Genomic DNA, 23574 nt, shown 5'->3' on the forward strand with positions numbered 1-23574 from the left:
TAAACAGAAAGCTTTGCATTCCAGAAGAGCAAAACTTGCTTCCTTCATTCTTTTTCTATGAAAATAATTCACTTTTTTTTTTTTTTTTAGCACAAGAGATATCTCCTCAACATGGTTTTGCAGATCTTCAAATATCACTCTTCCCATTCTTCTTCTGGAGCACAGATTGTAATAGCATAACATTAGGATATCATATTTGCCATTACTTTAAAGGAGTGCACTTTGAGGAAAGGTAGCTTGACAAAGGTAATCAATAACCAATATGGAAAGGATTACAACTAACTCAGTTTTATGCTGAGCCTGGAACCATGAGCATTACAGATTTATTACATTCACCTTGTTAATTACAATTACCTGATTTCAACAAAGTGTATGATTTCTATTTTTTTCATTTTCTTCAAGGACAACCATCATTTTAACAAGCAACTCACATATGGCTGTTCTCTTTACCTATCCAGCCAAAGGTTGGACAGCTACTAGATTGCAAAAAAAAAATCACAAATAATTTTACTTCAAATTGAACATTTGTGTGAACAGGTCTACACTACTCTTATATGGCATCACCGGTGCTGACACTTCTGTTACGTGACCCTGGCAACAATATTTTGTCTATAGTAGATCCTAGATAACAGTGGTTTTGTAAAACCTCACGGAAAACAATCAATGCGCCTTGTTCAGAAAGGTGCAGTGATTTATCTACAATCAGCCAAGGCATACAGAGATGCAGCTGAATCATTCCTGTAGCTCTGATGAAGGGAACGAGCTTGTTGGATACCAAGAACAACCCAAGAAACACTGCTTTCCCTCCCCTCCTTTGGAGGGGTCGCTCTACTTTCAGGCTGCACGTGTTGACATCCATCTGCAGACGTTTCGCTGCTCTGATGTTACCAAGGCACTTTAAGGACTCCTGCTCTTTATAGCAACGCCTCGTAACAATGACAACAAATCTCGATGGGTATTTTTTTAAACTATGCCTCTTTACCATCTCAGCACGCTCCCAAGAGCTCGTCTCCCCTCTCTTTGCTGAGCAGCAGCCTGCGTTTGTTCTGACCGCTGTGTTTGTTGCTCACTCCATGACAGCAGCCACAGTTTGGCACCACGACTTGCAGCGATACAAAGCGTGATCGGCACCAAACAGAGCCAATGCTCGCCAGGCAACTTAAACATCCGAAGTTGCTTCAAGCACTTTAATAGAGAGCAGCAAAAGAAGAAACAGGCTTGTTCTGTAACATTTGTGATTACAGATAAAATACAGGCGTCTTCAGAATTAACTGCATCCTTATAAATAGCAAATAATAAAATATATTGCAGGATATAAGAGGGAAGAAGAGACTCATTAATGAAAAAAGGATATGGGAGTGTAAAATACCTTTTGCTTGAATTTGTTCATGGGAAAAAGGTTAACGTACTAAATCAGAAGGTTGGATCATTTTCATTCCATAATACTCAAATGCCAGGATTTTCAGTGTATCTGCCAAGTGATGGACAAATACACTCAGAACAAAACAACACTTGCAACAGGTTCATTAAAGATATTTTCATTAAATAGGTTCAGGAAATAAGAAGCCAGGCTCTTCAACTGTTTCTCCCATATCCAAGCACATAAGGTTTTTGAACGAATTTTAAGGTCGGAGAGAAAAATATAAGCCATTACAACACAGAGTCAACAATATAACCAAAACCAGATTTTTAGTTACATTTTGGTTATATTTGGGTGGAATTTTTTTTTTTTTTGCTTTCTTAAGACAAGATCCAGAAAGATTAGATGTTTTTAATGAACACCATATTGAATACAGTGCCACGTAGAAAACTAGTAAAGCTGGAGAACATAACCATTTATAGAGAAACACAAAACCTGAGGACTTAGATAAAGGGAATACAGCAAAGTATTACAGATAGTACTATAGAAAGGAATTACTGGACTATCTTTCCGGGATGATATTAATTCTAATCTTTTCATTATTGAATGTTTTTACAAATTTATGCCTGCGGCAAAAAGAAGTCTGTTAGAGGTACAAAATTGAGTTGGCACAGTCAGAAGACAAATAAAGCATATCTAAACTAATGGACTTTAATCACATTTTAAAAAAATCAGTGATCCATGATGCAAGAGCATTTTTGAACTAATAAAAAATAACTTGCATATTACTTGATAACATAAACAGCTGTGAGGGCCGATAATGTAGCCAAGAGAGAAGTCAAATCTAAGATAAGAGCGGAACTATTTATGCCATTCGACAAACTACTCTTAAGACTATCTACTCATTTTGTTCAAATCAATCCTATATCAGAGACACTGCAGAGTGTTCCTCAAGAAACAACTCCCCAGAAGCTGGGTATGTTAGCACAACAGGAGAGGCCAAAGGCAACTGCAGCTCTCTAGAAACAAAGCAAAATATAACATACAGAAGACAATTAAAAGACAAAGCTGGCTTAATAACATGAGCACCACTGCCATGGGAATTTGGAAAGGAACACAAACAGCTTAGGAGACGCTCTGCTGCATAATAGCCTGCAACTGCAAAAGATGGATTCACTCACCCAGGGGTGCCTCCTATTTCAGACCTAAAACTAGGCTCAAGTGTATTATGTTAGAAAAACAAAAACTCTCTCCTGCCCTTTCATTAATAAGCCGGTTTCATAGTCCAAGAAGCCTGTCATGCAATTTTTGATTGCTTAGATTTGGTACTACTTCTGGCTTGTATTATTGCTTAATATTTCTTTTAATAAAAACTAAATAAATCTTTTCAAGTTTCTAGCAAGGATAGAAATAAGGTAGAAGCCTTTAAGAGAATGAGATTGCACCAAGTTCAATTTATTTTCTAGAAGCAATAAGCTACATTGGCCTTTCCCTACCTTGCCATCCCTAACTAGCCAGTAACATTTCAGCCACCTGCCCTTTATCAGAAAGCTCCCACTGGAGAAGGTATAAAGACTCTGCCCCATGGGGCTGTGGCTACTTCAACCATTTGCCTTGCTAGCTAGGATGTTTAGCTTTCAAGGTGTAGGTTATTCTCACCATAAAATGAAAAGGAATGGAGACCATACCTGCATTTTATCAAGTATGCCAAAGCACAGTAAGCACAGTGGGTTCAATCCCTACTGTTCCCAAGAAATCTATTCAGTCGTTTATAATGCTGGGGTGAGTCATTTAAAAACTTAAAGACAAAAAAAAAAACACCTGGAGTGAAATAAATGTGAGGACTATTTCATTCAAGCCTCATGCTGCAACCCACCTCAGAATCACAATTTGTGCGAAAGAAAGCGATTCATTCCTTTTACACTATTAAAAGATAGGCCAGCATCCTTCTTTGCACAGGGCAGTTTAACAGGTGAGGCTTTATAGTCGCAAACATTCCTGTCTGGAACGGTACCCATAATTTGGTAGGCAGGTGAGGCAGCTTGTGCAACGCCACCAGGGCGATACTGACTGCGGGCTCGCCGAGCCGTGTTTCGGAGCCCTCCCCTTCCCACAGGCTGCGGCCCACCCTTCCACCTCCCTGCCCACTGCCTGCCCCGAGCTACTCCGACTGGCTCCAGCTTATGAAAGAGGACGTGCAGAGGAGTGAACAAGTGGTAAACATTTGGGGTTACATTCAAGTGTCAGTCTGACCCTTAAGTTAATACCAAGGAGAGCTATACCCCCAGTTCCTCATTCTTAAGGACCAGACCAGGTATTTCATTTGGTTTCAGGACTGTCAAACCTTTCTTTGATACCCATCTCAGCTCTGGCACTCATCCTTCCCTTCCTACCTGACAGCATCTGAACAAGGAGGAGGAACGAGACAAGATTAACCTTGCATCATTTTTCTCCACAAGCTGAATCAGAGAAACTGTGGATTTTGTGTACCCCTGAGCCGGAGTCCCTTTTCAGCCTTTACCTACAGAGAGAGAGACACAAGTTACAAACAGGTGAATGCTTCTTGCCATTAAAGCTTTCTGAATGCACCATATTAAATAAACTGTCTACCTGGTGCTGCCAACAAAAATAAAGTTGTATACACTAACCACTGAACTAGAACAGTTTGAAAAGCAAAAATGTCTCTGTATGACCTAAAGCTATCATCACTGAGCAAGGTAAAGCCTACAAGTGTTTTTTCACTCCACAATACCTACTAAAAGGTTCTTCTAATGAGCAGGATTTTAAGATTAAAATGTTGGGTTGTTCCCCAGCCACTACCACTACTCAGCAACTGCCAGATCCAAGAAGCACTCTGTCTGGGTGCCAGGCATTTTTATCTCCTTTCCTTGCAACTTTGAACCGACACCAATGCCGTAAGACACTGAATATAAAAATACACTTGCATTTGTGAAAGGAGAACATGCTCTTTTAGCTCAAAAGTTGGAGTAATGCTGGAGAGGAAAGTTTATCTGAAAAACCAAGACCAAGATAAACAAGAACAAGCAAAGCTGTAGAGGGTATAATTAAAGCTCCATGTTCGGAAGACCAACACAATTAGTATTTCTCAAACTGCATGCAATCATAATCTGCTGCTAAATTTGGATCCCAGGAAAAAAAAAAAAACACTTTCTCCTCTTTCTCTCCTCCTCCCACCAGCACTGGGCTTATTTAAGGATTTAAGGTACCTCAGAACAATACAGATATGTTTATGGTTTTACTAAACCCATGTGTCCTAGCTTAATATACACGTATTCCTGAAGATACTCTGCTATGTTAAAAAAAAAAACAAAAAAAACTAAGTATTCAGGCCTCCACTACTGAGGAAAAAAATTAAGCTGCCCACAATCAACTTTCTGAACAGAGATGCAGAAGAACAGTATTTAATATCAAGTTCTTCATAAACTTTAGTTCAAGCATTACTTAGCAACATTTGTTCATGCAGAAACAAAACACAGCTCGTATCCTTTGCCGTATCCTGACCAGCACTTGAGGTGACCGTGGAAATAGGGTTCCTTCACTAGTAACTGTGGTGCAGTTCAGCATTCAAGGAACTCATCACAGTCAATAAGAAAGCAAAACCCTCAAAATTTCTTTGAGGATGAAAAGTTACTTCCCTGATTTACCCTTTATTTTTCCCTATTGAATGTATTTATTATAAATGAGAAGTTCAATTTACTCCCCTCATTCATAAGTAGTGAACGAGAAGGGCAGAACCAAAGTTAGTAGAACAGCAACTCTGAATATTTACTCAACTCTTCAGTTTTCATGCTTCACAGCAGTTTTACAGCTCAAAAAAAAAATTACGCTGGCAGGTTATTTGCTTTGTTGAATTATAAACAGATTCAAAGAAGGGAGGAGGGAAGATGGAGCTGCAAATTCATAGTTCTGCACTTACAAGTGAGAGCAGGCACACAATAAACTTAGCAAAGCTAGCGTAGCTAAACAAAGTTATATTTAAAATACTATGCTGCTAATGAAAGCTCTGTGTTGTTGCAAGCACTGAGTCCATCAGTCCAAAGCGAGTTTAGGAGTATAATTCAGAGTCAGTCACTAAATCCAGACCCCAGCTAATACAAACCTTGCTGGTTTATGAGATTCTTTAGAGAACATCAAGATAACATACACCAAGTACAGTCATCCATCTCCATTAAACACTTCTGCGGCATAAAGCTGGACTGCAACCAAGTCATGCCAAATGCCTCAAGACATTCCAGAAGTAGCAAGAGCTGGAACCCACAGCGTGTTGCTTACCAGCGGGTGCAGCACCAGCAGTCTGATCGCCCCTGCGCAGCAGACCACATACGGCAGGCACCCACAGCAGCACACATATGTTATACCCACTTATTTTCAGAATTGCAACCAGTTTCTGATTTCAAGCATTAGGAACTGCTCAGACCCCAATAGGACCCTCCCTCGAGCACTGACCACAACACTTTTTTTTTTTTTAATTATTTAGATTCTGAATTTCTTATGTCTATCTAGTAATCTAGTAGCACTACAACCAAGGAGACTACTGGCTTCTGCTAATGAGTTATCTCCCCACAGAAGTAGAAGTTTGTGGAAAGGGAAGCAAAATCCCCAAACCTTGCTTTTACCCCAAATCTAAGTCTCCAACAGCTCAAATCATTCAGGTAGCTCCCCGAATGCCTTCTGGTCCGTCCTTTTTAGATGCATACATCAGACACGCAGTACTCCAGCATCATTCCAACAGAACTTCGGCCTTCCCCATATGTTTCCTTCACACGCCCCAATTAACACACACAACAGTCGCACACTGGCATGAGAAAAGAAAGGAAAACAGCAACGCAAAATTGTAAGATGACATTTTCGTTTTGCAGGAGTCTGTGATCTGGATTGCAGGGGGGTAATTACATAATTGTGCCACTGGGTACTGAGCGAAAATGGCATTGAGAAAGAAAAGCACTACAAAAAAAAAGGTAACAAGAAAATCGCAGCCACAACATTAACAAGAAAAACCCAGACAGTCAAAGCTATCAAAATGCCTGCCAGCGGGGCTCAAAACCAGCTGTTGGCTCTGCCAAATAACTCCATTTCTGAAACGCATTCCTTTGTCATCCTCCCAGTGGCACCCAAACAGGATTTCCTGTATTAAATTCATTTTTCAGCATTAAGTAGCATTCACAGTGTATCCAGTGCTCTAAAAGCACTGACGGTAAGAGCATTTTGTTTATCCTTTGCCTAGCTATGGAGTGGCGAATCCCACTACCCAGAATTAGCAGTTCTAACAAACACATTATCCCATTTTTTCCAAGTTTCACTAAAATCTGAAAGGCACCAACTGTTTTGGTTTGGCTTATTTGAAAACAAGTCCTACAGCAGGCAAAAGCTTCAAGAGGCTCAGGGGGAGAGCAAAATACGCCACAGCATGTTCATGGTAGACAGGGGTCTAGTATCATACTGCTAAACTTCTAAGCTGCTGCTTTAGGTAAGGACAAAGCTGCCTTAAGAAACCGAATGAGATCATACTTGTAACAGATTTATTCGGTGTTAGGATAATTTCTGCACACCATCTTTTTCTGTTATGTAAAATTTGTCATTTGCTATAGCAAACAAAAGACTGCAATTGCTTAAGAGAGAACTTCAGTTTAAGCTCATTTGCAAAGTGACATCTCTCTCATTACCAAACAATTATCATTTATTATCTCTAACCTGCCTTGCTGCAAACAAAGAAGACTCCCATTCATTTGCACTTCATAAATACTGCAGCAGTCATGCACAGTAGCTAGTCCCACACAGCAGCTGTGCTGTAACACTGAATCAGAGGAACGAAGAGCCAAAAAGATTACTACCAAATCAACGGGCACATCTCCTGCTAGCTCATGCACACAAATCTCCTCTACAATAAATATATCCTCAGCTACTTTGTGCAACCAAGTCATAAGTGAGACTCAGTGTGGTTTCTGATGACCTTCCCTAGGAAACTTCCTCTGTGTAATATCTCATTATTAGAAAAGTGTTTTCTGAATATTCTGATTCCACTCTGCCTTCCTCCCCCTTCTCATCAATACCACAAATACCCTGTTTTCCACCACTCCCCTCCCTAGGATTTTCTCAACTCAAGGCCTGGAAACATTTGCAAGTCATCGCAACCACCTTTCCTTCTCCCCTTCCTCCCCACCCAAGTTACACAAACGTTTTAAAAGCTAAGCATCCAAAAATTAATCTTTCCCATATTTACCTCCTTTAACTTCAAGCCCGAAAGAAGGAACCTGCGGACACCTTACAAGGACTATCAACTAGGTCACAGCAAATGTAAGTTAGAGTCCAAGCAGGTAAGAGGTCCTGATGAGATAGTGAGAAGTGAAATAGGATAACAGCTAGAAAAACCCTTGAAGACCACTATTAGGAAGGGTTATAGATCAGCAGAACTGTCATTGGCAGCAACATATTCAGGTGAGATGAGATTCAGTGGTCTTTTGTTTTGCTCCACAGAAATTCAATTTTTGTGCATACTCTTACTGCACGCATGTCATAAACTCACCTACTTCGACAGTGAGGCTTTGATACACTGAATTATATTGCCAGAACTGTTTGTTTCCTCTTCCTCACTAGCCTGTATCATATACCAACAGTTTTTCTATTCTTTGAGATTCCAGAGAGTTTCTAACACATCTTTACAACTGTGTGTTTATCCTGACTAATGTCATCGCACTCAGCCTTCCAGCAACCTTTCATTAAACAGAAAGGAAAAATGAGTCCTCCTCCTTGAAAGATAGGTCTTTGTTTCCAAAATCAGAGTGCCTGTCTACAAACAAGGTCTCTTCCTGATGGGTGACCCTACCTCTTATCTTCAAGAAAACTGCTTTTTTTTTTTTTTTTTGGAAGTAGATATCCATTGGATATATTTACACAATCAACAGGATGCATTTTTGTTTAGAACTGCATAAAAATATGCAAATACTGTCGCAATTTCAGGCATCACAGTGATGTGAAAATATTTTCATGACAAGGATAGCCATGAAGTTGGACATTTGACTGACAACCTGTAGATTTACAAGGCAAACTCCAAGTTCTCTCAAACAACATGAATAACTTACACATTTTGTTTGGAGTAAGATCTCACTTTCTCTTTTGATACAACTAAAATCTTTATTTTTACATCATTTTGTATAAAGTAAGGTCATGAAATCACGCTACAGGCTTTAAAGCACCTTATTACAAATTCTTGCAGGTCATGGCCCACAGTATCCACAATGGACTACAGAATCAGGTAAAACACTCTCCTCAACAGACAGTATCTGGCAGTTTTTGTGAAGGGAGGAGCTCAGAGATTAAGGTGATAGATGGCAGATACCAATCAAGAATTTATAATTGATATCTCAGAACTACAAGTTTACTGTTGAAAGGATCCAAGCAAGCCATGCAGATACCACAAAGTCAAAGCACTACAGAAGTCTCTGAACTAAAATAGTAAGATTGCAAAAGCTAAAACAATCAGGACTTAAGAGGGTTATCTTTTTAGCTCTTATTTAATTACATTATACAAACTGCTCACATCCTTTTTCCTTAACAACATTGTGCTTAACAGATTGGTGCAATCACACTGTAGAGTGCAAGAATCCTTACTACAAGTGATTACAAGAAAACCTCAGCTCCTTTCAAAGGAATCACCAGTAAAGGTTTTCGGTCAACTTGAAACATATAGATAGAGAAATTGTCAGGGAGCCTGTTTTATATACTGTGATACATTTAAAATATTTCTTATAAATGGGTTCAGAAATAATTATCAGTGTCACGCACATCAGAAATGCACTTTGTGGGATGCAGCACGGCCTTCATGGTGGAGACCACCACGGGCCTTTCAAGAGCTCCGCTTCCGGCCCACATACTCCGTGATAACCTGTGCAGTTCACCTTCGGAAGCTCTGCAGCCGGGAGATGGATGGAAAGGAGACACACATACAATGAACAGTCTCAACTGAGACTTCATTCTGAAGTACAGAAACTTCAGCTAAGCCTCCTAAAACTACCGAATATATGGAAGTTACCATAAGAAAGGCCTTTATCATCAGGTCAGTATCAGCAAGGACAGTGCTAAGCCTTTGAACTTGGCAGGCACAAAGACGCAAGACCACATCTGCATACTTATTTTATTATGTTTACTTCCCTCGTATTTGCTACATAAGTGCACTGGCATTACTTCTTTCAATTGAATCCTGCATTTTAAATAACAGCATAAAATTGCATATATTCCACCCAACACAATGCAGGCCTCTTTCAAAGCCACAAAGGCTGTTTTGTTGCAGTCATTCACTTGTCCAATATGCAAAGTATAGCTGTCAATCAGCTAGCATCCTTGACAGCATAATTGCTAAACAGAACGTGAAAAACATGAGGAGGGTCAGGACTAAAAAGAGATACCAGCAACATTCCTCACTGCACACTTTGGTACTAATTTAAGATTCTCCTTCATTAAGATTCCCCTCCAGACACTGTTGCAGCAAAACAAGGAATTGGTAAAAGAAGGCTGAGAATACCTAAAAGGCTATTACTCTGAAATAAGTTGCTTTTGTACCACTCCTAGCTATTTCCAAATAAAGCTGTGGTTCCATTCACTAACAGTAGCCTCTTCTTGCAGAAACAGGTTTAGCTTTTCCCCTAGTTCCAAGATCCCTTTTCCTAGCTTCTTACATGGTGAACCGTCCCCTCCTCAGTCTGAAAGCACATAAATATATACCTCTGTGGACATTTAATGAAGCTACATCTAATTGAAGGTATGGCATTCTTCTTCTAATTTCACTGCTGCCAATTTGTCTCTCACAGTATTAAAAAAAATTCTGCTACATGCAGCAGCAGAAATGCTGAGGCTGTGACAACACAGAACAAAAAAAAATTGCTTTACCTCGTCAAACGTGTCCAGTTATCTTCACAAACTGGAGACATATTACTTTTTTGTAAGGATCTTTTAAGTTACTACAGTAGTAACTGGGAAACTGACTTGTTCCCTTCCAAGTTGACAGAAATATGAGTATACCTGTAATAAGATGTATTTTCATATTGAGAACAAATTTTAGAACAAGTTTAGAAATTTAAAGGTTTATCCTGTGCAAAATAATAATACTCCTTGTAGCACGTAAGCAAATACTCAAGTTCATGTAAGAGATTCAGCAGCTACATACCACTGTAGAACAGGTATTTTTCCAAAGTTATAATCTACATTAGGAGATTCTGAGGTTTTTTCCTGAGGTTTTTATTTTTAAATCACTATGCAACAGAAGTGACATTTTGACAATGGACAGGCAGCCGTTCTTTACATGACCCAAGCGTAGCTTTAATTTTCAGCCTAAAAAGAACAGTTTTATAAGAAAAAATCAGCTTTTACATGATTCAAGTATACATGAAAAAAATGGTGCATATTAAGTCATCTATTTTTAATAGCTCTATCTCCTGTTCCAACCCCCTACTTCAAAATTTTAGACAAGTGAATCAAATTAAACACTCATTTTAGCTGTACCCATCCCCAATTTCTGCAACTACTTTAGCATTAATGATAGAGAAAAAACATGAAAAAAACTTTCAAAGCCAGCACAACTACTACTGGCTCACACTTGATTAATTCTTGGCCTTGAAAGTATCTCTAATCCAATTTTTACTATTAAAATTTGAAAAACTAAATAATTTTTGGTCTTCTCACAGAAGGTTATTTATATTCCATTTCCTGAAGTGGAACATTCAAAGTTTCCTGAGAGAAGAGTGTTTGTGACTCACTGTGGGGGTTTTGCTGGATACATCTCTTTACAGCTAAAGAAGTTAAGCAGTATGAGTAGCTTATATAAATCCGAAAGAAAGACTCCCTTCAAGTTCCACAAATATACCAATTTCTGGATTTCTACCTTCAACTCAGCACAACTTATATTTTGTTAGAAACAGCACACAAGTAAAGGGCGTCTCAGTCATTTTTGATGTTGTACGGTTTATAACACTTAGGAATATGACAGTCATATCTTTTTGTCCCTCAAAAAAGATTTCAGACAGGAACACAGGGAAAGTGAACCAGCAAGACCTGACAAAAGCATCAGAACCAATTCTGGTTCATGTCCTCTTTTCTCCATTCTGTGAAAACACACATATGCGGAGAATTTAATAGACAAAATCTTTGCAGCCATTTAAAAGCTGATCAGCGTCTGATAGCCTCAGCTGAGTGTTCAGAGATGCCTTTTATTAGCACACTTGCAAAAAATGAATTCCACTCAAGTAAAACAGTTTAAAGGCAACTCTGCTAGTTCAGGCAACTTAAGAAGCCCCTGCATGACTACATTAAGTGTATTTTCCTGTTTGTAGAGTGAAGGAATTTCCCCTCCCAATGCCCTAAAGGGTTTTGATACATTTTTTTCCTGTTCATAGCAGAACTGATTAATAGCTATGGCTTAAATCCAGTGTACGCTCTTGGCAGCTGCTGACGGACCACTCATCTACTTGCTGCTGTCTCTTTGCTACGCATGACACGTGCTGTTAAATGCAGGCTGTCAGAAGTGCTAAAATGAGTCACTTCTAAGTCTGGTAAATCTAGGTTATGACTACTTAAAGAAGTTGCTCCTTAACTTCAGATGTGAAAAAAACAATCCGACATGTAAAAGAGAGTCAGTTTTACTGTCAAGTTTGGCATGCCAGTTCTCAAAGGATATAAAAAGAATCAGCAAATAGAAAAAAAATAACTTTTTCCATTGTTTACAGAGCAAGGTTGAATTAAATTATGAATCTTCCTATGAGCAACAATGCAGCCATGAAAAACAAGCCAGTCTTAGACTACTGGAAGTCTATTTTTTGCTTCTACAGTTTACCCAACCAGTACTGTCTCTAAAATTACTGTTTAGCTACGATGGCAACAGCTCTGTTTTCAGATTACCAAAATACAATGTCTGTCTCCAGTAGTTTCACACCAGAAATAAAGAAGGAAAACTTTTTAAACATTAGTTATGAATATTATGCTATGGTTTTTATTTCACTCCCCCTGCATACAACACAGACTTTAAGAGAACAGTAGCATCCCAAACACAAATACAGATCCTACCCTCAATGCTTCAAGACCATTTAAAGCTACATAAGTTGGTTGGCTATATTAAATATCAAGGAGTGCATACAAACCACTTCTGATGATGACAAAATGATGACAGTATTTGTGAGATTTTAGGTTATGCTTCTGCGTGCAAATAAAAGAGAATAAGCTTTACTTTAAGAAGAAAAAACTGAGAGAGACCTAAAAGCCTTATTTACTTTCTTCCTTCTTGCTTGCAAGTTAAGTTTTATTTCATGTATTATTTTTAGATGTTGCTTCTACTCTGAACTCTTTTATATGCCAATGCTGGCACTGGTGTGCTCACCAGCGCCAGCATGGTTAACTTCGTTCAGTTTCCTTCTGGTTTGCCTGTTTTTAAGTAAAGGAGAAAGAATGTAGACATTTCATGTAAGTATGCTTCTCCAGACAGTTGAAGCTCTTTCCCATTTTAATTTATATTAGCAGGGTAGCTTTCAACTTCAAATTGTCACAATCAATTTTTCAAGCAACAAGAACTTAAAGTAACAGATGTGTATTTAAAGACACCATATTGTCAAAGAAAAAGGGACAATAAGTTAGCCAGCTCCCCAGCTTACCCCCCTATAAAAACACCACTTTGTAGGCATGCAGAAAACTACTAAAAGGTTGTTTTTGTTACTCATTCCACTAGAACTATATTCAGTCTTCCCACAGGAAAATTTTGCTTACACACATCAAATAGCTATACAATGGTGAATCTATGCAGCCTGCAATTTTTCCCCCTCTTTACAATAGTAGTACTTTCCCTTTGTATGACATGCCAGACTAGTAAGATCGGAAATAATATTACAAAACACCTAATCATCCTGTGCCCCTGCACATCCTCCTGAAATACGAAATACAGTCAGTAGTCCAAACCTTACTTTCAAGTCAGCCTGCCTAGTGGTTTTGCGTTTCATACAGCAATATTCATCATCTCAGCATTCTTCACTCCCCCTTTTTACTCTCAAAAAGGGCTTTCTAACAAGTTGTACCATATTTTTGTAATTTATTGGAAAAAGACAGAGGACTGTTTCCAGCTTCTCTTGGTACTTTTTATAAATAGAAGCACAGTGAGATGAGACACATCCATCAACATCACAGATGTCCAAAAATGCAGGAACACCTGCAGATCAGTTAGCTTAACAGTCATTTAATTCATTGGTGAAGTAATACTTGTACAGGAAGATAAAGGAGACTGCAAACACTTCACTAAATTTCATGAAAATGAAAGCTGCTATTAGCACTCCTACACTCTCTCTCCAGACAGTTTTATAAAAAGAACAGCCTACGAAGGCACTCAAACCTAGCTGACAGTAGGGGAGACATCTGCAAAAGCTGCTCTGCTAGTACCGCATGTGTCGCTTCTCAGAACAAAATGAGTATTTGGGGATATGAAATGATCAAAAGCAATTTTTGCTGGTGGAAAAACTGATCAGAGCATCAGTTACACTGGTACTACTGTACAGGAAAACATCACAGACATTACTTTCTTGAGAGAATCCCAGTCCAAATATAAAAAAAACTCCTGCAGCTGTAGCACCGCGTGCAATTTATTATGGCACTGTATTGTCTTAAGTCAGTGTAGGAACAGCTTTGCGGATACCTTTTATTTAAATCAAGGAGCTGCTAGAATCTGAGTGCATTTGAAGCACGCTTCTACCCAGATTTGAATGAAAGCCACGAATATGGGTGGAGGGGAACAGAAATAAGTAAAAAAAGCTGGTCATATTGAAAAAGCCTTTCACCCTTGCAATAAGATATTCACATATTTTCTTATGTAAGTTAGAATTAATTAGGTTATCTTAAAACTCAAGTCAGATGTGTTTAAGCAAAAATTGGGCTCAGCCACTATGGCCTCACAGTCCACCACGCTCTCCTTATTTAACCTTCCTCTGAAAGTTATTTTCTTCTGCAACTACGGTAAATGAAACAATATGGCTTTTTAAAGAACTACAAATCAAATAACAAGTCGCTGGAGGAGACAGTTAACAGAGGGGGATAAAAGAAGCTACTTGGAAACGTGTGTCACGTACTCTGACCTACTATGCTTTTATACTTTATTCTTTTTCCTACACTATTCGTTCAGGGTTTAGCCTTCAAAAACCACCAAGCTCTTAGAACGACATGGTTCTGGTAAAGTGGGTAATGTTCATCTGCATGTTAAAATAATACATAGTATCTACTCGGCTATTAGATTACTTCTGTTGAACCTCATTACACGTCATTATTTAGCATCTTCTGCAACCTTGAGAAAGCTTTGTCCAGGTCTGGACTTGCAGGCTGAAGGTTATTCATTTTAATATTACACTTAGAGCTACAATTTCCAAGTTCTGCAAGAACAATTATTGCCTGTATAATTCTCAAATAATTTGCACCTGCTCATAAGATATGATCCAATGCACACTGTCAAGTTTGCCATTGCATTTCTTTTGCACACAAACAGGGTTAAGCACTCCCCCTTCTCTAAGTAACAGACGGTCAAAGTCACCCAGAACCGTAGCAGACTCTCTGTCAGAAGTCTGCTCAACTCTAACCAACTGCAAAGATAATTTCATTAATAATCATTGTTGGTGCTACTAAGTTTGATTGGTGAAAGCTTTTCTCTCATCCTCACAATTTGTAGTATTTTTATGGGCTAACCATGGAGAACCAAGAACCCCGTACGCATGCGGTGTAACTGCCCTAGCTACTGAGGACCGTGATGGTTACACCGTCACCTAGCGAGTTACACTGCAGGGCATCAGAGCCAGCTTTTGCCAACCTTGAATTAGAGAACATACAACATTATTTTCTCATGGGAGCGTTAAAAGTATGGGCACATGGGTGGCAAAAAGACAGAGGAGGTCAGATAAAGAGACTGCGGTGATTCAGAATCAGCTTTAATAACTCCACTCATTTACGTGGCTCTACAGTTGTTAGCAAGTCCCCACAAATAGCAGCCTACTCGAGTCCAATCAACAGAAAAGAGAAAAGCCTGAAGATACGCCTTGTTAAACAGGCAATGTCCTTCAACTGTCCACAGGGTAAAAATTACAGAAGAGCAGTGCAGTTGTAAGGCAGAATCAACAAAAAGCCTTCCTTCCAGATTGCGATCATTGGCAGTAGAAGCAACTTCCAGTGATGCTCGAAGGAGCTGGACACAGAAATACACCCCAGAGGGTTCATTTACAAGAAGTCAAATTGGCTGGAAGAAAGAGCACTCAAGTGCTCTGCCCGCTCTTCCAGCAGTAATGACAACAGAGAACAAAGCAGTTTACCACTAAAATATTTGCTTTCTTATATAAAAATACCTTTTTACCCTCACTCCAACCTTACACTCAATATAAAAACATTTCTTAGGATCCAGATCCATAATTCTTCCCACCACTACTGTGTGAAGTGCCAAACGAGAAGCAACTAACAGAAAAAGCTTATTTATTTCCACACACACAAAAAATATATATATATATATTCATTTGTACTTAACTTTGCACACAAAGTATGTTTTTAAAGCAGGCATCAAATGTTTGAATAATTTACTTGCCAGCTGATTTTATAGATTGCATCCCTAATAAAACAGAGGAAAAACTGATAAAACTGCTGCCCTTATTCAATCCTTCATCCCAAATATGAAATACCAGTTGAAAAAGTATGTCTCTATTACACTCATTTACGGTATTTTACAGTCCTAAACAACGTGGAGAAGTTTTATTTCATTTCTTTAAAGAACACGCTATTTGTTGAAATTGAGGATAATTATGAAGCGTTATATCCATATTAAAAACAAATGTAGCCAACTAGAAAAAGACATCATCTTAAGAAAATAATGTTCCACAATCGAACATTTAAAGCATGTTCCTGTTTCAAACACTTTGTACTATCAATCAATAACATCTAAGTGTAGCTAAGTTTCAATTGCAATAATTCATTTATTCTTAATTCCAAAAAAAGTAAAAACAAAGAAACCACACATAACTGCACAGGACAGCAAGTACATTTTCTTGATTTTATACAAGTGTAAGCAGATGTTTGAATAGATTTTTTTTAATTATTTTTTTAATATAAGCAGTCAGAAACCATTTCTAATGTGTGTCATTTCAGTATCATGTTTTTATTACTGGGAACTTTATTTTTTTAATAAAAAGCAAATGTAAACCACAGACTACTGATTGAACAGAGACTTCTTAAGTAACAAGCCAAAAAAATAACTCGTGTGCTTTTTCTTCTTTAAAAAGAATTCATCATACAAATAGATGTCAGTGCAATCACCATCTCATCCTTCAGATTTTGACACTATATGGGATTTATATGAGAAGCATTTTTTGAGGTTGGGGAAGGAATCTCCATAAGCAGCAAGTACAATTTAGTGATTATGACAGACTGAATTCCTACTTATCCCTAAAGCATTTTTTCTTGCATTGTTCTTTACCAAAGTGAATAGTTTCAGAATTTTAGAAAGCTGAATCCTGGCAGCACAAAGGGGAAATAAAGATCCTCAGAAAGAAAAACCGATGGCTGAAGAGAACGAGAAGAACAGAGAACAAACAGCAGAATGAGCAAACTCCCAGTTGGTACTAACCTGGAGATCCTCAATTAGAGAATGGAAAAAAGCCTCCTGCTCATCCAGGAAACAGAATTAGGTGATGATAGTATGCAAGCTGACATGCACACACAAAAGACCCACTATGTGGGTGATGCTTTTAATAGTACAGCATTTTCTCTGTACCGGGGTTTTCATTAGGTCACTATTTTAGCCCCTACCTGGAAGCTTCTCACCCCATTTTCTGTATCTATCTTGCATAGAAAGACAATCTTCTGGCCAGCAGGTGGTCTCACTTTTATTTTTTAAATAAATTAGAGGTAAAATCAAGTTCATCACAGTTCTTCTGAGAAGCAGTAAACTGAAATGGTGAATTAATTCCCTAGAAATTTCCTTTTAATATTCTTAAAGAATTCAGGAGTGAATTAACTCAGAATCTATTTGAAAAGCTACGCTCCATGAATGTATTTTCCTTAATGGTAGGCTCTTAACTAAAACTTTCTCAATGACTCATGACTGCAGCATCCGAGTTCTGCAGATGTGCTCTAAGCAGGCTATTCGCATCCTTCCACCAAACCAGCTGCAATGCAGGTATCTCACAGGCCATACCGTTAGACCTGGCATTTGCTCAAATGCCTCAGCAGGTCATTGCTGAACACCGTTGTGGTGTCCACAGTCCACCCACCATGTTCAATGATCTATCACTGGATGCATTAATAGCTCACCTACAGAACAGCTAGGTCTTGTTTTTATGACTACTTATGTATAGTCACTACTTTGTCACCATCTTCTGAAAAAAAATCCATCTTAAAAGATAAGTGCTCCTTCTGACATTTTGGAGAGCATTTAGACGCAAAACTATGAAACAAAGTAGTGGACACTCAACGCGTGGCGTCTTACCTTACTTTACAGCTACCAATTCTACTCTTTAAATACAGAATTGCTCATTTCTACAGGCACCCTGACAACAGTGTCTGCAAGGCAAACTTTCAACAGACATCAGAGCACCCAAAAAGATGCTTACCAGCCTTCTACCTTTTACAGCTGGAAAATAAGGCACAGGATAGTAAGATATATTCTTCTTTTGGCCTTAAGTGTAGTCCCCTATTATTTTACAGGGCTAGCAATTAGGAACACAAGAAAAACATGAAAGCAGCTTAGTTGCTATAGTGAAAATTTAAGAATGTGAAATAAAAAGTAAATTTGTGAAAACACACAAGCTACTCTCCCTCTGCAGATTGTATGGGAACTTTTGCCCAAGAAAAGAGGAGCAGGACCAGTCATAAGCCTTCTGAGCACTGGGGTTCATATCTGAAGGACACTTGTTTTTTTATCTCACCTTTTATTTAAATACAGAATTAAAATTGAAATCACAACCAACAGGGCACCAAAACGGTTAGAATGTATAAAATTTTGCTCATAATTGTTCCTTAACAAATGCCGTAACACCTTTTTGAATAAATTCAAGTCAGTCTGTCCAGTACTTAGAATTAGTAGCTAAGAAAAGTTTCAGACACACAAAGCTGGTTTCATAAACCTCTTTCACATGGCACTGCACACTGAGAATGAGGTTGATAAGCGGTGACAATTAAACTCACAATTTGTTTTCTTGAAACCTGTTCAAGGCAACAGATTGCAAAGTCTCTTTAAAAGTAAACACAAATTACTAAACACAAATCAGGTCCGTTATACAAAGTTATACAACAGCCAGATACAGGAACCTGAAGTTAACAAAGACATTCAGCTACTGTTGACAGCTCTGATTTTAAACAGTTTACTGCACATGGAAGTAGAAAACAAAATAAAACAAAGTCAAGCGGTCAAACAGTCATTACAGGGTACAAATAATTCAACACAACACAGTCATGTGTATGACAAAAAGGAGTTATTGGTCATCAGCAGTCTCAGTAAATACACAGGTTTAAATGGAAAAGAAAAAAGCAACCATCACAGGAAGACTGGGTGGCAGGGTCCTTTAGTTAAAGACTGTAATATTGTTTTCAATTATAGCTTACTTTTAAATTCCTTATTGCAATACCTATTCCTCAAGAGTACTTTAAGGTCCTGCTTGCTGTAAGCAGTCATGCCAGAAGCATACAAGTTCAGTCACTTTCCTGCATAAACAGAACAGCCCAAACGTGAGTGACTAAGCAGTGCTGCTTGTGAGAAATCAGGCCAGAATTTAAGACCTTGCGCTGAACCCCAACCACCACAAAAGCAGTTATTTCATCAAAAGCATTCATTGAACTTCTATCCCACATCTTTGCTGCCCTCAGAATTGCCACACTCTCTCAGAAGTCTAGTTGAAGAAATTGCCTTTTGTTTCCAAGTTGGGGAAAAACCTCTTCCTACAGCAGAATTAGCAAAAGGCTTCATGAATTTCATGACCTCGGGCTTTTTTATTCTCCTCTCCTTCAAGACAGGAGAGACAAAGTGATGTTGGCACCAAGACCATGCCCCTAAACAGCTGGTGGAAGCATAGGCTGAGCATCTCCCCCAGGTGTGTGTGTGTATATATATATATATATATTTTTTTTTTTTTTCCCCCCAGTCTAAAATAAAGTCATTAGTCATCTGAAACTCCACATGGGAAATTAGCCCTGCTAAATAAGATAACAGCCCATGTTCCTCTGCCCCCACATCCCAACCCACATGTGGACACTGCTCAAAGCAGTAACGCTTCCCAATAAAGCGGTTAATGTCTTTTGCATTTTAATCAGTTGTACAACTGACGTGGACATCAAGGGATGATTAAAAGACAAGACAGCTCTGGGTCTGGAGGTGAAGCAGCGTATGCCACAGTCAACAAAACCTGACGTCTGCAGAGCTGAGGATCCATGCTTCGTTGTGGAAAAATACTTTCTGCACAGTTCCTTTTGGGACAGAGAAGGGAGAGGACATGCCAGAAACCCACAACAAGTAGCGTTTTTGAAGGAATGTACTTCCTGACCCTGGCTTTTAGATAAATCCAAAACAAGACATCTATAAATAGAAGAAACAGGAAAGAAATCAAGGAAGAGATCAGATGTCACTTGTACAAAGTAGGATTTTAATTTTTCCTTTAAAAGCCTGACAGCAGTTTCCTAAAGCAATGCAGCATGTAAGTAGTCGTGTCTTACCAGCCCAGGCACTGCCACTGCTACTTCTTCACCACCTCCTAGCCCTATTTACAACAAACTGATTTAGAAGCCTATTTCACTGCTGTTAATAAATAAAATCCAAGTCTGTCAACATGCTCAGGCAACTCACCAGCTACCTTCACACCCATTCCACCACGTTAATTGCGTTTAATGTGTTATGGTATAGTCGCAATATTTAATAAGACTTTTTTTTTTCTACCATTTCATGGGTTTGGCAGAACTGGCAAGCTCAAGCTGCATATTTCCTAGTGAAAATATGACTACCCTGGAACAATCAGGGTAGGTATTAATTCGTTATGTGAGGTTTACAAAGTCGTCCTGGGAACTGCATTTTAGCAGATGTCTAACAGCAGAGGTGACGGGCCAGCATGTGGCTGACAAATCGTGACAAGCACCTTCTAAAAATAAACAGCCATGCAAGAGGGAGTAAGCATCATGAAGCTGTTGCCACGATGGCCCTTTTGAGAAAATACGTGCAATACGCCAAGATGCCTTATGAAGTTACCCACAGTCAACTGAAGTAATACTTCACCGAAAAACTATTTGTAAAGGCCAGGGTAACCATTAGAACACCTGCTTCAAACAAACCTCCTTTGTTTGAGAGACGTGTAAGGTAACTCCTATGCTGAAACATGGGCCAATGTCAATAGAAAACCTGACTGGATTTATTTAGGTTGTATCACTACGAACTGTGCTACTTTCGTCACAGCCACACGTTCACTTATTGCCCAGCTAAGACAGACGGTATGAAAAGTCCATTATTTTGTCTTTATTTTTACACTGACATAGAATATCCATTCACATAAGGAAGTTAGACCTTAAACAGCCACGTTAGTTTGTCAACCCAGTGAAGTTAAAGGTTTGGCCTATGCCAACTCAAACGAGGACATTCTGTAATTCTACTTTTTCTTCTACAAGTCAACAATAATATACATTGTATTGTATTTTGCAAATTAAGAGGAATTTACTTTCCACTCTGAAACTAATACACATTTTTAAGTGCTCTCCTCCTACTAAGAAAAATACCTGAGGTGAATACCTTAAGGCACAAAAGCAAAAACCACCAACCCAGGTTTAGAAAAGAAGAAACTACAAGACATCAGATTAACAGGACAGAGATAAAACCATAGTACAGGGCTAGGTACAAAGAGTAAGAGAAGGGAGAAATGAAAAAAGGATTGATGTTTCACCTGGGCATTCAGAAATACCCCATCTCCCCGTGCAGACCAATAACACGCGCTACAGCAAAGCTCAGGTTTCTTTGCTCCAGTTCCTGACAACTGCTTTATAAAGCTAACAAAGCATTTGTGCACCACATCACGTACATAATCATTCTCCAGCAGTACCCAGTTGTCTACATATTTTTCAACAGCTGAGGAGAGATTCTTCTAAGAGTCACCCTAAATAAAAGCCCTACAAGCTTCTCCAAGAGGATTTAGGAGTAGTGGAGACCCACTATCCATCAATGCTCTGTCTAGTAAAATAAGAGCTCGTTGCACTAAAATAGATGGCTGCCTCAGATACAGCAGAGATGCAATAAACTCCTCTCCTCCACCTCTGAAAACCTCTGCACCAATTATTCTTTCCTTGACATTGTTACTTCAAATCATTTTTAACAGCTAGTCTTCAATTGTGTTGCCATCTGATAGTCATTTGGTGGCCTGTGACCAAGGAGCTGGCGTCTTCCCACTAAATCATCATGTATTAAAACAAGGCATCAGCCCTAATTAGCAGCTTCCAGCAGGCACAGAGAAGCCATGACAAGGATGGAAACACAATTACCCTCCTTCCTACAAGTGCCTGGTCTTGGTCAGCATGCGGCTCACAGAGCCACATGTGTTTCCACACCTGCACTGCACAGAAACGCTCAGTCTTCAGAGGAGACCCCTCTGGGCAGCTCTCGGGCAGGATCTCTGGGTGCTTTGTGTAATGGACTCATCACAGGCCCCCAGCGCTCGGGGCACCATCTAGAAGCGTATACAACAGATCGGCAGAGGGTGAAGTGCTACTCAAACCGAGATCCTCACAATTGCCTTTCCATAACTCAGAGTGAAAACTGCTTTACTCGGAGTGCTTGCTGTCCGCTCACTACCTCTGTAGCACGCAATATATTCCAGAAATTACTTAGCTACTGCACCAATAAAAAAGAGTTTAATAAATCAGGCCATGTAACCAGCACTCATAGCACACCGGCGCAAGATCTTATTTCTTGTTTCACACAGCATCCTCCACGAGCCATACCTCCCCCTTTTTAAGATGCATTTGCTACTTACTCCTTTGAGACTACAGCCAGAAAGGAAGCGATGCAATAAACCAACATGCATTTTATCCACAAGCTAAATTAATATTTTACAAAGGCATAGTACTAATGTAATTTCAATCAATGGGCCATTTACTGCTTTCACTGGGGAAGCAGCCAATCGTTAACTGCCTTCAACAGGAAATCACAACTTGTGTCAAGACCGACGGATGGCACCTCTGCAGCTTTCAGCGTCTTGTTAGGGCTCCAACAGCAAGCCCAGCAGCACAAAGCATCTCGGCCACACGTCCTGCTTCAGCAGCACCAGGCACCTGCATCGCTCTCAACGCTCTCTTCAGTACAGCCCTGTAAATCTCACATCCAGAAATTTTGGAGTTTGGCCTAGGGGGGTGTCTGTCTTTTCTCTTAATAATGCTTTTTAATCAACTGCCATAGAATCCAGTAATACTTCAACCATACCATCTCGCCTGCTCTGCATGCCATGCTCCTCCTTGATGATACAACCACATCTTCACACCTTTTAAACCCGAGTCTGATTTTGTAGTTGCTAACCTGGAAAGACCGGAGCTATCTCTACGCTCAGTGCCACCATAAATCAATACAGCAAAATGCCAGGACTTCAAACTATTGACATGGCTATATAAACGAAATTGCTGCTTCTTCATTACCGTAGCCACGCCACCTTCACAGCAAGCCAGCGACAGCACACGGTCAGCCATCGGGCAGTGCGCCTGCGGCAGTGGCTCCTGCCTGCGCAGGCCAGGGAGGACGTTTCTGATCCCCACATACAAAGAAATCTGTAATAGTGCACGGCCAAGGCACGCTTTCTCCATTCAAAGCACACTTAAATACTCACTGCCGTGTATGCTGTGTATTCTGATACTTCTTTTGACAAAGCCAAAATCCACACAGCCTGTCAAGTTCGTGCTGGCTGCATACACAACTGCAACGTGCTACTGAGTTCAGCTCGGTCGAGTATTTTGACGAAGTCTTCTGCTCAGGTGAAGGGAAGGTTTCCTAACAAGATTAAGCACTCACCTCAAAATCGAAACAAAAACATTGTAGAGTATGTATTGTAGATACGTCCCAACAGATAACAAATGGAAAAGGCGTGCACGCCTCTTAACTTGCATACCAACAAAATTAAGTTTCCCTTAAGAAGAAAGCACACAAGCATCCATTTCTCAGACCCTGTACAACAAAGCAACACAAATAC

General features: G+C 39.4%; 1 protein-coding gene and 1 long non-coding RNA gene across 7 annotated transcripts in view; both read right to left on the reverse strand.

Annotated features, from left to right (window-relative positions):
- Nucleotides 1-23574, reverse strand: part of RAPGEF2 (Rap guanine nucleotide exchange factor 2) — a 183443-nt gene that overhangs the window by 152217 nt on the left and 7652 nt on the right. The gene's annotated exons all lie outside the window — the stretch shown is intronic.
- The window catches only part of LOC308194184, a 30748-nt gene continuing 7174 nt past the window's right edge, over nt 1-23574 (reverse strand). The window contains exon 2 of the long non-coding RNA XR_013950366.1: nt 1-23549. This is a non-coding gene — a long non-coding RNA (uncharacterized lncRNA). The remainder of the gene's footprint in view (nt 23550-23574) is intronic.

Source organism: Anser brachyrhynchus (assembly GCF_964034855.1).
Source record: "Anser brachyrhynchus genome assembly, chromosome: 4".
Lineage (NCBI taxonomy): Eukaryota > Metazoa > Chordata > Aves > Anseriformes > Anatidae > Anser > Anser brachyrhynchus.